Raw genomic sequence first — 13,774 nt, 5'->3', positions numbered from 1 at the left:
GAAGATTCAAAACTAGTTGGAACCCCCATTTGTACTGGATTAAAGCTTACCAAAGATGATGACTCAAAAGAGGTAGATCATACCTTGTATAGATCAATGATTGAAAAATTACAATATGTAGTTCATACAAGCCCTAATATTTCTCTTGCAGTTGGTATAGTGGCAAGATTCTCAATAAAACCTAGAAAAAATCATATGATGGCAATCAAAAGAATTTTGAGGTATCTAAAAGGCACTGAAGACTATGGTTTATGGTATAAAATTGGAGGAAATTTGGACCTAAAAGTGTTGATCGATGCCAATTGGGGAAGAAATATTGATGATAGAAAAAGCACAAGTGGTGGAGCATTCTTTCTTGTCAAAAGGTTGGTATCTTGGACAAGAAAAAAGAAAAACTACACATCCCAATCCATAGTAGAAGCAGAATATGTTGCAACAGTAGTGAATTGTTCTAATATTGTTTGGTTTAAATAGTTATTGGAAGGTATGAAGGTTGAAATCAAGGAACCAATTGTCATGTTTTGTGATAATACAAGTGCAATTAGCATATCAAAGAATCCAATGATGCATTCCAAAACCAAGCATATTGCTATAAAATATCATTTTATTAGAGAATTGGTATAGGATAAAGAAATTAGATTGGAATATGTTAATACAAAAGAACAAATTGCAGATATATTCACCAAGCCATTACCTAAGGATGCATTCTTGTATCTAAGAGGCAAGTTAGGGTTCATTCCCCTATTTGAAGTTCACTAAGTAAAGTTCTAGTGATGCATCGACAGGAACCAAGTTGAAGATAAATCAGTTGATGTTGCATAATCAAGAGAACATTGCATAAGAATCAATACTCAAGGAACATTGATACTCTTTTGGTATGTGTTGTCTTTGGCATGTGTTGTCAAAGAGGGAGAAGTTTACTATCATATCTTTCTGAAATTTTTTTTGAGAAAGAAGCTATGTAAATCCTTCACAGAGGGAGATTATTGCATAAAAGAGAAGCTTGTGGTATAAATTCTACGAGGGAGAAATTTTTTGTCAAAGAAAGTCTTGTTCTCAAACTTCATTGTGTTATGACATGTTGTGTTGCCATCAATGCCAAAGAGGGAGATTGTTGGATACAATTGACTAATTGTGTGTTGTATTTGATGTTACACAAATGTCATATCAGTTTTTAGTTAGTGCTTACCGAGCTCACTTGGTCACCAAGACAATTTTCTTTGTCTACCAAGCATTCCTAGAGATTACTCTGCAAAGACAGTGTCTACCAAGCTCACTAGGGTGTCGAAGGAAATTATGGCAGAAAGCAATGTTAACCGAGTTCTCATGCTTAATGAAGGAAAGTTGGTCAAATTAGTATTAACTGAGTTCACTCGGTTACCAAAGGAGTTGTGCAAATTTGTAGTGTTAATCGAGCTTCTGTTGGTCAACATAGGAAATCATTTCAGGACCACTGTTTACTGAGCTAGGTCAGTTATTGAAGGATTTTGTTGATTTGGGATATGAAGCTTATTTATTTCAAGTATTGATTCCAACTGACTATGGTAATGATTATTGGTCATTGTAATTTCTATTGAGCTGACTTGACAATCTGAACAATATAAATATAAGGTCAAGTTGTGATTTTTAGTAGTATGCAATTGTATTGATTGTTTGAGAAGGAAAGTGTGTGAGTGAACTTGAAGGATGGTCAGATATCCTTGTGGAGCAGTAAAGTAATATTCGATCAAGAAGGATCAAGCTTTTGTGAACAAAATAGAGATTTGGATTCAGCAATTCAGTTGCATCTCAATTAGGTCATTTTATTGTTACTTTCTTACCATTGTAGCAGTGATCCAAAATCTATTAACAGGGTTGGTTTAATAGCCAGTTGAAAATCCTCTAATAAGGTGACAGTTCCATTGAATTGTTTAAGACCTCTTGCAAGGCCACTCCTAACAGGGTGTTTAAATCCTCTAACAAGATCACACCTAACAGTGTGTTTTGTAACCTTTAACTAGGTTGGATGCTAACAGAGCTCACTTTAGAAGAGTGAAAAATAGTAACTAGTTACGTTGGTGGTTTTTTCCATATTGGGTTTCCACGTTAAATCTAGTGTCTCTTGTGTTCATTTCTTTTATCTCATGCTTGCAAATTATTACTATTGATGCTTGATCTACTAAAGTAAAACATACTTTGTATTTACCAAGTTACAATATTTTTCAGTATGTTTACCAAGTGACAACAGTAATTAGTTTTGTCAGACATCTAAGGATCTACGGACATATTTTTGTGGTAACTGATTCACCCCCCCACCCCCCTAGTTACTCCATCTATATTTCCAACACCATCTTGGGGGTGCTGCCCCCAAACCCCTATAGAAATAATATGGGGAGAAAATCATGCCGAATAAACCTCCAAGTCTGATTAGGCTCCACACCACAACATTTCTTCCAATTTTTCCCTTCTGAGGGCTCAAACAATGGCTAAATAGGTCCTTTAAAAAAACTAAATATACCACCTTGTTCTACTTTGAATAAGCTTTCCATTGATTATAATTTTACTATACATTGTGTTTATTATGATTATTTATTTGTAATTTTATTAAATATAGGTTGTTTGGCCATCTCAAAAGTCCTAGTTTGAAGCTTGGGAAAAAATAGAAAATGAGAATTTTTTTTTGAAAAATATGTTCTACTAAGGTATTTGTGTTACCTTTCTAGAAAAATAAGAAAAAAATCATTTCAATTTATACAAAACAAGTTATATTCATCAAAATCAATCTATGTCTAATTTATCATTAACATCACTTTGCCATTGAATAGAATCAACAATTTTTAACAAAATTGAACAAAATCAACTAAAATGTCTAGGGATCGATGTTTTTTGATTAAGTAAAATAAGTTTTTGATAGGGGTTCCTGAAACTCACTAGTTAACAAAAAAATACTACAAAAAGTCCAGAGCTAGCAACAAAGCAACAAAAAACAACAGGCCATACCCGGCTGCCAGAGCTTAACAAAATAAAAATAGCCAAAAGATAGGGTACAAACAAAAGACTAGGAGCACCATTTCTTTGACCAAATCTGCATTCTTGAGCTCCAAATCTCCCATGGTCTCTGCCTTGGTAGTCTTCAAATGACTGTCATTTGGAGATACTCCTCTTCCCTCTTCCTCTTATCTGATCTCCTTCTTTTTCTCAGGCTCTCAACCTACAAGAAGTCATCTTCATCTGCAGCCCTGGCTTCCACTTTGCCCTTTTCCTCCTTCCCCTTATTGCTTTCCTCCATCATCAAGTGCAGCTGAATGATATTGTCATTTAATCCTTTGATTGTGTTGAGGCTCTAGTTTTTCGAGCTATGTAGAGAGCTCTCGATCCTTTGCACTCTTTTTTCAATCTTAGTAACCCTCACATCCAACTTGCTAATTATGACATTCTCATCCATCTTTCCATCCTTTCCTACCCCTACATCTTGAACTTAATCTCTTCTATTTCATGAAAAATCTATTTAATGAACCAAAAATTATCCACCATATTATTAAGGGCATTGTTAAGAAGGTTCATCCCCATTTCCCTCATGTTATCATTTAGAATCACCAAAGTTGGGTTGATGTGTTCCTCAAAATGAATTTTTCCATCCCTTCCCTCCAAAACCTCTAAGTGGATATGCTCTCTTACCAAACCCATTTTCATTGTGCTTGATTGAAACTTCCTCCATGTAATTCCTTCCCTTAGTGCCAAGAGTAACAGTGGTTTTTGTCGAACCATATTCGTCTTTACTCTCTTCTTGAGCTTCAAGATTGGTCTCCTTACCCTTGCCATGTGCCTTCTCTGCTTCCTTCTCTCCACCCCTCCTCCTTTTAGCTAGGCTGTCATCCTTCCTACTTTCCTAAGCCTTATTGGTGCCCACCTCTTTCACATTTCCCTCCTTATCCATTTCTATCCCTCTTCCTCTTCATCGTAATCCTCAACTAAGTTGACCTCATGCTTTATCCTTCTCTCCATTCATTTCCTAGACTTCTTGTTCTTCTTTCCCATGTCCTTAATAATTTAGGCCACCTCCTCTTCATCATCTGAATGCATACCTACACTATCCTTCATATTAGAAGGGAGGTAAGAGCTCTCCATTACCTCTGAGGACTCCACCTTATGGCAAACAACTCTTCCATGGGTTTGAGCTTTAAGATGCTCATATATATGTAATAGCAAACCCTCATGGAAGGTAGAGTTAGTATACACTTTCTTCTTAAAACCCATGATACTCTTATTTGTAGAGAAGAAAAGGTAGAAGGGGATGGATATTTTTGTTCCATACTTAAAGTGGTTTAGGATAATGAAATGGTGGGTACGGATCCTATCATACCCAGTGTCAAGCATTATGTAAGAAATAATTTCCCTTAGGACAAACCTGCAAAGTTTCTTAATTGATGTAGGTTCATAGTAGGCACCAGTCTTCACTAAATCCTTCATCTCCTTGGCATCCTTTGTAAAGGCTTTCATAGTATTTAGGGATATTTTATTATCCCTATAGAATTTTATGCCTTGATTAGGAGAATCTATGACCTTCTCTATGACCCCTTCATTGACTTGGAAATTGATACCATCAATCTTCACCTTCCCATTGTTCCATGACTTAACCATAAGGTTAGTTATCTTAGGATCCCAGCCATGAAGTTTTTTAACGAAGGTCGAGATGTCGCCTTCTCTCAGCTTCTCCCACACCTTTGATCTCCTCTTCCACTTCTCTACTTCACCCTTCAGCTCTCTATGATGCCTTTCCCCCACCATTATGTTGCAGAAAAAAGAACAACTTCTTTGTGTTCTCCAAGTGCTATGAGCCGAACACTAGTTTTTCTCACAAAAAACTATACTTGCCTCTATCCTTGGTAAATCAATTGTAATAACAATTACTGATCAACCAAAAAATGTGCCACAAAACCCCCCAATTATGATACCTCTGATTTAGCTTGTGCCAAGCTTTCATTACTTTAAAAGTTTGATTGACAACATCAACTTCCATAATTACACTTTATGTTTCTTGTCCTCCCTTGGATTCTCTCAATCTCTATTAAACTTTTAGTGGCCACCAAAATCCCCTCACCACTTTGCCATCTATGTGACATGTCCCTACTAACCACCTCATTTTTCATCTAGTTACCAACCGCATTAGCCTCACAGTAAACATGTGACACCGACCCTCTCAAAGGAAAGTAAAATTTCTTTTTGTTTCCTCCATCATATTTTTTATACTCCAAGACAAAGGGTCTTCACCCCTAAGTCATTTAATTATATTATTTGAATCCCCCTCAAGCCATAGGCTTTTGACCCCTACCTCTTTTGCCAACTTGGTTGTTTGGAGGGTAGCACAAGCCTCTACATAGTGATTAGTTTGGTGTCCTAAGGGGTAAGTAACCACCACTGTACCATACATATGACAATATATAATCACCCCCTCCACTTCCCATAGCTCCCGGGTTACCTTTGGCCACACCATCAAAGTTGTCTTTGCACCAACCCTCTGGAGGTAAAGACTAGTGACATTCATTTCTTCTTTTCTGAGTATCATTACTGCTTCCAATTCCACTTGGGAACAAGTTCAATCCTTTATTAAACATATAATTTTCCAAAAAGGCATTTTGAATTTTACTAGACACAATATTAGCAGGAAGGCTAGCATTGTTGAAGATATGGTTATTGCATTCCTTCCAAATATCCCATCCAAAATGAGGTATAGCCCATTTACCTATTGCTTGAAGACCTGATCCCTTCAAAGAGTCATCTTACTACCTAAAGAATTCAATAGTTGAGATAGGAGCACACCAGCTCATCCCAAAATCTTGACTCAAAATTAGACCACACCTCTCTAGTGAAGGAGCAATGTATAAACATGTGATCCATAGACTCATCCTGGTTTTTAAAAAGGACACATCTATTAGGAATAGGAAGATCCCTTTTACTAAGATTGTCTGTAGTCAAGATCCTATTCTGGAGTAAAATCTAGAAGAAAATACTAATTTTAGGGATAAGACTAGGGAACCAGGCCTTATCCTAGTTTGATCTCAAATCTTGCCTCATAATAGCTTGGTACCCCAAAGCCACCAAATAGATGCCATCCAAAGTGTTCTCCCAAACAAGTTGGTCCTGATTATCATTCAAAACCATAGAGTGGAGAATAGTCATCAGACATTTTAGATCTCTAGTTATTAAAGAAAGATCCCTCCAACCCTGACCATGTCTATAATCACTAAAAAATCTTCCATACCTTTGGATAGAAATACAAGATCATCTTTCATAATTAGGAATGTTGTGAAGAGGTCCTTGGATTAGCCAATTGTTCTACCAGAATAGGGTGTCCTTCCCATTACCCACACTCCATTTCTCCCTATTTTTGGTTGTCTCTTTGGCTCTTAGAATTTCATTCCATATATTTGATCCATTGGGAACTGACCCCCCAAAGAGCAAGTGTCTAATTGAAGGTCTACGAAGGTATTTGTCTTCCATCATGTCCATCCAGTCCCCCTTGCTAGAAAAGATTCTCCAAATTTGTTTAGCTTGGAGAGCTTTATTGAAAGGTCTCAGTTTCCTTATACCCAACCCCCACTCTATTTTGGGAGGCACACATTATCCCACACCATCAGAGGAAATCTCTTGTTTTCTTCTAATCCTAACCAAAGAAAATTCCTCTAGATCTTCTCCAAAAGATCAACATACTTGTTGGGACTCCCATAGAGACTCAACACATAAGTTGGGATATTTTGAAGAGTATATTTGACCAACTATATCTTGCCAACTTGGCTAAGAGTGACTCCTTTCCAGCCAGCTAATTTCTTATTAAACCTATCTATAAGGCTATTCCAGAAAGAATTAGGGGGCTTGAGGCCCATGGGGAGACTCAAATATATTGAAGGGAGGCTTCCCAATTCATAGCCCAAAATAGTAGCAATCTTCCTCTCTCTTTCAAACAAAGTGTAAATGAAGAAAACAAAGCTCTTGTTCTAGTTGATTAGCTGCTCAAAGCCCCTAGAGTAAGAGCTCAAGATCATTTTCACCACCCTGGCCTCACCAACCATGGCTTTCCCTACCATTATAGTGTCATCAACAAATTTTTGGTGAGAGAAAACTAGGGGACCAGAAGAAGGTTTGATTCCAGATAGAGCACCAAAATTTCTGTTAGCAAAAGTCGTCCTTCCAAGACATTCAACCAAAATAATGAAAAGAATGGGTGAGATTGGATCTTCTTTCCTAATCCCTCTAGAAGGTTTGAAGAAAATAGAGGGGGAGCCATTGACCAAAAAAATTAGAGATGTAGTAGTCACCAACTGGTTAATAAGTTTAATGGCCCTTGAATTAAGCCCAATGGAACTAAGAACTTTGAAAAGAAAGGACTAGTCCACACAATCATAAGCCTTTGACATGTCGATCTTGAGGAGGAAATCTTCTCTCTTACCCTCTTCCAAAGAGTGGATAACTTCATGGACAGTGATAATTTAGTCCAGGATTTGTCACCCTAGGAAAAAGCTAGTTTTTTGAGGTGTTATGATGGAAGGGGGGACCTTGATAACCCTTGAAGCCAGCACTTTATAAATAATCTTGTAATACATGTTGCAAAGGCTGATAGGTCTGAATTGGTCCATAGAATCTACCCCTGCCACTTTTAGAATAAGCATAAGGAAAGTGGCATTTACCTCCTTGAGCAGACTCTTGGCACCAAAGAACTCTTGAACCGCTTTGGTAACATCTTGGTGGACTACATTCTAGAAAATTTGACAGAAAAAAGATGGGAAACCATCCGGGTGTGGGGACTTATCGGTTGCAAGAGAAAAGATAGCCTACTCAACTTCTAGAGGGGAACAGATAGCCTCAATCATAGCATTCTCCTTGGGTTGGATCAGCGCTAGGATATTCGAAATGATTTCCAATTGATCTTGATCAACTAGATTTGGATCTTTCAAAAGAATATTAGAGAAGAAAGATATAGCCTCAACTACTATTTCATTTTCCTCTTCCAAATCAACTTCCCCCTACTTGATTTTTCTAATTTTCTTATGAACTCTATGTTTTAGAGTAGAGGAGTGGAAGAACCTAGTATTTTGGTCCCCCTCTTTTAACTAGACAACAATTGATCTTTGTTTCCAGTAGGTCTCCTCTTGACTAATAAAATTGTGAAGCTCAATAAGAATAGATTTTTCTTCCACTAGCCTCTCTTCACTATACCCTTCCTTCTGAATGGCATCTTGAATAATGCTAAGTTCCTTTGAGATCTGTGCTTTAGAGTGAAATATGTTTCCAAATTCAGACTTGTTCCACTTTCTTATATTCATCTTTACATTTTTCAGCTTCTTAGCCACCTTGAACATGGCAGAAGCCTTTATGTGGATGTTCCACCACTCTGAGATATGAAGAGAAATACCTAGGTGGGAGGTCCACATTATCTCAAATCTAAAGGGGAAGTTACGTTTAATAGAAATGGGGTCCAAAGTGAGAGAAATGGGAGAGTGATTTGATCTTGTCTGGGCCATTAAAGATAGATTGCAATAGTTAGAATTCATCCAGTCTAGGGATCGATGCTACCATTCTAACTTTGAAAGAATTTTGTCATTATCATATTTAAAAAAAAAGTTATGTTGATACAAATGACCACCACTCTTTAAAAATATTGATTTTACATATATATACTACTTCTTGAAGAAGATAACATAATGGACTTCAATCACTTCAAATTTTTATTTATTTATTTTTAACTAGTGTTAGAAACTAGACAGATAATGTTACAAATCACTATTTTACATCATCTTCAATTTGTTTACAATGTTTTAGTAATATGTACTTGAAAGTGAAGATTTTTTTTTAAATATCTATTTCAATGTCAAAGCTGGCCAAAAAAGTAGGAACCATTGTTGTTGCATGAGTTGAGTAGATTCTTTGTTTTCATCAGAAAATCTGATTTTGTTTCTTTTTCTCATACTCTTTATAAATAGAATATGATTGTTGAATCTTTAGCTAAATGACAATCAGAGGCTCCTACTAGATGAAATACATTGATTGAGATGCATAATCCCCATATCTGACTAAATTTCTTTATCTTTTCCAACATTATTTAAAGGCTAGTCATAGTGTAACCATTCTCTTCACCTTAGGTGGCTTTAGAATTCTTGGTGTTTGAAGATTTTTAAGAAAAAAAATTTTAAAAAAATTTCCCTTACTTTTGATATTTAGAATAATTCTTAAAGAGTTTTTTTTGAAAATCTTGTTGATCTTTATGCTTTTCTTCCTTTAGTTATTACTATATTTGTTTCGAAATGTTTTAATATATTTTATGTTTTTTTATTATTAAAAAGAAATAAAATTAATTTAGAAATATTGAGATCTAGGAAATGATCCAATCAATAACTACTTATAAATATTGTTGTTTATTGTTGATATTGCTATCTTATTTTATAAATTTATGATATTAAAAAGTTTAAAATTAGTTTCAAGCATCCAATTTGAATAAATGTTGAGTTGTCAAACAAATTTATTGGATACAATCATTTAATTGTATGTTGTCTTTGATGTTACACAAATGTCAAACATATACCGAGCAATTAGTGTATGTCGATCTCACTCATGAGTCAAAGGAAGTTGCAGTGTAAGATGAGTATCTCAGTGATTACCAAGTTTAGAGTGAGTGTTAACCGAGCTCACTCAAAAACCAAAGGCTAATTTGCAAAGGTTATGCTCAAGATGAAGGTATTGACTATGGAGAAAAAATTTCTCCTATTGCTAGACTAGAAGGTGTTAGAACACTCCTTTCATATGCAATAGACAAAGGATTCAAAGTATATCAGATGGATGTAAAATCAACATTCTTGAATGGAATCTTAGAAGAGGAAGTCTACATAGAGAAGCCAGAAGGTTCCATTGATCTTAGAAAAAGGGACTTAGTTTGTAGACTACACAAAGCTTTGTATGGTCTCAAACAAGCCCCTAGAGCATGGTATGAAAGGTTACATAATTATTTCATAAAGATTGGTTTTCAAAGAACTAATGATAATAATAGCCTATACATCAAAGAATGACTAGATAAGAAGATTGTGTTGGCATAAATTTTTGTGGATGATACATTATTTATTGGAAATGATGATTTGTGTAAATCTTTTTCTTGTGTAAATGTCAATGTTTGGAGAGATCAAATTCTTTATTGGCTTGCAAATTCAAAAAATGAAAGTTGGTATCTATATTACTCAATTAAAATACATCATGGAGATACTAAAATTTTTTTGAATGGAGGATTCTAGACTAGTTGGAATACCTATGTCTACTGGAAATAAGCTTTCCAAAGATGGTGATTCCAAAGAGGTAGATTAGACTACATACATATTATAGATCAATGATTGTAAAACTATAGTATGTGGTACACACAAGACTTGATATAGCATTAGCAGTTGGTATGGTGGCTAGATTCTCTACTAATCCTAAAGAAAATCATATGATGGTAATCAAAAGAATCATGAGGTATTTGAAAGGTACTGAAGAGTATGGTTTGTGGTATAAGAAAGGAGGAAACTTTAATTTGAAGACATTCATTGATGCAAATTGGGCAGGAAGTGTTGATGATAGGAAGAGTACTAGTGGAGGAGAACTTTTTCTTGGAAAGAGGCTGGTATCTTGGACAAGCAAGAAGTAAAACTGTATCTCTCAATCTCCGGTAGAAGAAGAATATGTTGCTGCAGTGGTCAATTGCTCCAACATTGTGTGGTTCAAGAAACTATTGTCAGGTATGAAGGAGGAGATCAAGGACCCAATTTCTATCTTTTTTTATAACACCAATGCAATCAACATATCCAAGAATCCAGTAATGCATAACAAGAGCAAGCGTATTGCAATAAAATATCATTTCTTGGGAGAATTGGTCCAAGAAAAAGAGGTGAGGTTGGAATATGTGAATACAAAAGAAAAAATTATAGACATATTCACCAAGCCATTGCCTAAGGATGCATTTTTTATCTAAGAGGTTAGCAAGGGCTCATTCCCCTGTCTAAAGCTCACTAATCAGATTTTAGTGATGCATCAACCAAGCATGTTGAAGATTAGACAAGTTGATGCAGTATTGTTAGAGCAGATTGCATATGAATCTATACATTAAGGTACATGGAAACTACTTCGATTGTTGTCTTTGGAATAAGATGTCAAAAAGGGAGTTTTTTTGTCATACATTAGAGAAATTCTATGTATGATATGGAGAGTGTGTTGTTATTTATTAGAGATGTATAAGAGGGAGAATGAATTTGGTTGATATCAAAGAGGAAAAGTTTGATATTGTAGTCATTACAACCAGAGATTGATGACAGGGGGAGTTCACACTGATAGAGGGAGTTCTCATGGATGAGAATTAGAATGAAACTAAGAATATTATCCTTACTTCTATTTTTCTCTAAAATTTATATATATCGTGACATGTGTTTTCATCAATAACAAAGAGGGAGATTATTCAATACAATCATTTAATTGTATGTTGTCATTGATGTTACACAAATGTCAAGCATATACCAAGAAATTAGTGTATGTCAAGCTCACTCGCGAGTCCAAGGAAGTTGTAGTGTATGATGAGTGTCTCAATGTTTACCAAGTTCATAGCGAATGTTAACCAAGCTCACTCGAAAACCAAAGGGAGTTTGCGGGAAGAAAGTGTCTATCGAGTTTACTTAGCAGCCAAAGAAAAGTTGGTATGGAACCAGTGTTAACCAAGCTCACTTGGTTACCAAAGGAAGTCTGAAGGAAAATTATTTCTGAGTTAGTGTTGACCGAGTGTTTCTGAGTTAGTGTTGACCGAGTTGGGTCGGCTAACAAAGGATTTTCTTGTATGAGTTTTTTTGGTTAGTTCTAGCTGACTTATTGGATGAATTTCATTTATTTGCAATTGTATTCAAGCCAACTTGACAAGGTAAAAAATATAATTTATATAAGGTCAAGTTGAGGATTGAGTTAAAAAAAGGAAGAGAAGAAGAGGCATGGGATTGAAAAGATAAGTAGGAAGTGAATTGACCGAGCTACAAAGAACATTCTAATTAAGAAGGATCAAGTATGCAACCTAGAACAAAGATCCAAAATTAGAAATATAGTTGCATTAGCAATCTGTTCATATCATTGTTACTCACTAATAATTGTAGTAGTGAATCAAATCTCCTAGCAGAGTTAGCTTAATAGCTATTTGCCAAATCCTCTAACAAGGTGGCATTTCTAGATTGAAGTGTATAAAGACCTAACAAGGCCACTCCTAATAGGGTGAACTAAATCCTTTAATAGATTCACACCTAATAGTGTTTTTTGTAACCTTTAACAGGGTTGGATCCTAATAGGGCTCACTTCAAAAGAGTGAAAAATAATAACTAGTTGTGATTGGTAGTTTTTCCCAAATTAGGTTTTCACGTTAAATCCTAGTGTCTCTTGTGTTCACGTTATTTTCTTTATGATTTTGCAACTAAGTTAATTAAGGTTAATCACACTTAATATCATAAGATCTTCTTATTAATCATAAGATCTTCTTATTCAGTGTTCACAAAGTAACAATGCATATATTAATTATTAACCAAGTGACAGTGATTGTTAGTGTAAATCGAGTTACTGTGTTAACCAATTATTTTAGTGCTAATCGAGTTATATAGTAGCAGAGTTTGGTTTTGTTTTGTACTGACATCTAAAAGGATATGGGATTTTTTTTTGTGGTAATTGATTCACCTCTCCCCTCTTAGTTACTCCTCTTACATTTCCAACACAAATTATGAGAACAATCAACTTTGTTATCAATGTTTCATCATTTCCAACATTTCTTTATGTGATACTATTGGGTTCAATGCTTCGCTCAAATTTTTTTTTGATGCACAATATTTTTGTATAAATATTTTTTCATCATCCAAAACCACACCAATATCTTATGATATGTGGACTATTTTCTGCCTATCTTATTGATACTCTTGTACATAGCTAAATTTATTTACATTTTATTTACTTGATTATTTTTGAAGGGGTGAAAATAATAGTTTGGAAGAGATTATGATGAGACACATGCCCTAATTGTACAAGTGGAAACCATATAGGTACTCGTATAAATGTATCCTAACACTTGAGTGAAAGTTATTTCAATTAGATGTGATTTATTGTTCTTGAATATAGTGTTAAAAGAGAAAGTGTATGTAGAGAAATCACCTAGTTACAAAGTCGAGGTTAAGAAGACAAGGTTTAAAGGATGATAGAATCTATTTATGGTTTGAAGAAAACTCCATGGGCATGGCACAATGCGATTGACTTATATTTGATGAGCCATTAATTTAAAAAAAAAGATAGGGATCCTAATATTTACATCAAGATAGATGATAGTAAGATTTTATTATTGCCTTATATATAGATGATTTAGTTTTTATTAGGGATGATCGTTTCCTTATTATTGATTTCAAAGGCACCATAAAAAGAGATTTTGAGATGATAGATTTAGGTCCCTCAAGGCATTATCTAGGCATATAAGTAAAAAAAGGATACTCAAGATGGTATATTTATCTGTTAAGAAAAGTATGAAGATGAGGTCTTGAAGATATTTAGAATGTATAATTGTAAACTTTAATGAACAAAAATAATTGTCAATCTCATGTTGAGCAAGGAAGATTGTAGAAGAAATGTGAGTCCAACCACGTATGAGAGTTTGGTTAGAATTTAAATGTATTTAAAAATAATTAGACTTGATATAATGCATGTACTAAGTTTAATTTTAAAATTTATAGAGACTTGAGTCAAGGATAGTGAAGCTAAATGAGAGAAAAAA

The sequence above is a fragment of the Cupressus sempervirens genome, chromosome 3 (genome assembly GCF_028749045.1).
Source record: "Cupressus sempervirens isolate cs-2001-9-10 chromosome 3, ASM2874904v1, whole genome shotgun sequence".
NCBI lineage: Eukaryota > Viridiplantae > Streptophyta > Pinopsida > Cupressales > Cupressaceae > Cupressus > Cupressus sempervirens.
Note: the sequence above shows the minus strand (reverse complement) of the source record.